Here is a 2,353-nt window from a genome sequence, read left to right as displayed (position 1 = left end):
AAATCTTAGAAAAATCAAAGAAAAGTACAGAAATAGGGAGCAAAGCGCAGAGCAGTAAGCAAGAACGTCCGAACGGTAGCGAAGCCGGAAGCTAAAAAGTTTTAATTCTTAGTTAAAATAGTTTAACTAAGAATTTCAAGAAAAACAAGTTTTCAATGACGGGGCATTGAGCACGTTACAATATCAACAATACAGCGTATTTAGCAGTTGTTTTGCATGTTGTTGATGAAAAATTTTAATTTCCCAGGAGGATCTGAAGGCAGCATGTTTGGTACATAGAGAAACAGCTAATAACAGCAAAACAGTTTCATGGCTAGAAGGAAAATATTTCAGTTTTTCATTTTAGTATTTATATTAAATACAGGCATAATAAAACCTTCAGACTCTGATGGAGATATATTGGTGCAGGCGGCTGGTGAGGCTTCATCACAAACACACACACACACAGACAGTCAAACCGCTCTTAAATAATAATAAACATAACCTGATTTATATCGAACAACTAGATCATATTTTCAACATTGGCACTTCTGAAAATCAGGATTGGTGCATCGCAGCAGCATAAACTCCAGCATAACACAGATGCCTGCGCATCAGAGACCATGAAACTCACCAAACCTCAGAGATGACAGATCTCATATTTCACTCCAAAAATCCAAGCAAAGAAACAAGGAACTGCGTTTTGCATAAAGAAAACAAAGCTTATTTTGTATTAAATGAAGAAGCTTTGCATTGGGAATGTTTTCAATTATTATTTAGGATATAATATGTTTGACTGTAATGAAAATAGTGTCACAATGTAAAAACAGTGCATTTTCCTAATGCAAAATGTCATTTCTTCTGTTGTTTGGGCTGAAATGTGACCTGGACATGCTTTTAGATGCACAAGTAGTGTCAAGTCAGTTCACCCACAAAAAATCAATTCAAAATTATGTTTTGCATAAAGTAAAAACAGTCAATTAACTGTCAGTATAAAAAACAGTCAATTTTATGCATATCTTTTTTTCTTTCTTTTGATTTTTGGAGTGAAGTGTGACCCTAAAATGAATCGCAACCTGCTCAGCTCATATTTCACCTCAAAAGGCAAAGAAAATAAATATGTATTTTATTTATTAATTTATTTGTTTTTTATTTGTTTGCATAAAGAAAATCAAGCTTATTTTGTAGATCACATGGATATTTTTCATTGTGCTATTTTTCAATTAAAAAAAATTAGTTTAGTTTAATATGTTTAACTGTCAGGAAAATTAATGTAAACTTTACGAATGCAAAATATTTTTTTCTTGTTTTTTTGGGGTGAAATGCGACCTAGACATGTTTTCAGATGAACAAGCATCAGCAGTGATGACTCTCAACCTGCTCAAGTTCAGATTTCATCCCAAAAATCTAAGCAAATAAATATTTATTTTAAACATAAATTTGCAATTTTTTTTATGTTTGTTTTTAAATTATGCAAATTTATGCCAGGGAAACATTGTCAATGTAAAAACAGTCAATCTTGTAACCATAAACTAAGTATATAATTTCCTGTTTTGTCTTCTGATTTTGGGGTGAAATAGGTTATGACCCAGACACCTGGTTTCGTGAGATTCACTCAAAGTTACAATTCCTCAATAAAACAAACAAACAAACATTAAATTCAAGTTTAACGGCAGCCAGTCAGGATCGTGTGGTTCCGTGTTGCTTCAGGTAAAGGATTTCCCGTTTAAGGGCCAGTTTTACTAACCATCTTTTGGCGTTAAAATAGTACTGTCAGGTTTTACTAAAGAGGCGCAGTGACGAATTAGCGCTGAAAAGGCGCAGACACAGTTATTTTTGTGCCTGAACTGATTGAATACGCATTTGTAAGAGTTTCCATTTCAGACGCAAAATATATGGGAGGAGAGTATTAAAATGAATCACGCAATGCGATTTAGCTACTAACGTTTGCTCTCATCAAATTATTGGTATTTGCGCCATTATTTAACGCCCTAAAAAAGCATGTATTAAAGGTGACATATCATGAAAATCTGACTTTTCCAGGTTTCAAGTGCTATAATCAGGTCCCCAGTGCATCTACCAACCAAGGAAACGTGAAAAAGATTAATCCAGTAACTTTGTTTAAGTAAGCCTTTTTCTGCAAGCGTCTGAGAAAACGAGCGAGTCTGATTTCGCTCCCTTGGTGACGTGGCAAAGGGATCTCATTATAATATTACCGCCCCTTAATCAGTAAGTTTACACCCACGGCGCCGTCATTGTGTTTTCGCAAGCGACAACGGTGTACTAGTTCTAATGCCATGGCGAAAGTTTGAGCAAAACATGCTAACTGTTCTGTCATTGGCTGCACAGACGAGCACAGAACACTATTTACAGT

The sequence above is a fragment of the Sinocyclocheilus rhinocerous genome, unplaced genomic scaffold, assembly GCF_001515625.1.
Source record: "Sinocyclocheilus rhinocerous isolate Xijiao unplaced genomic scaffold, SAMN03320098_v1.1 scaffold1818, whole genome shotgun sequence".
Classification (NCBI taxonomy): domain Eukaryota; kingdom Metazoa; phylum Chordata; class Actinopteri; order Cypriniformes; family Cyprinidae; genus Sinocyclocheilus; species Sinocyclocheilus rhinocerous.
This window is presented reverse-complemented; position numbering follows the sequence as displayed.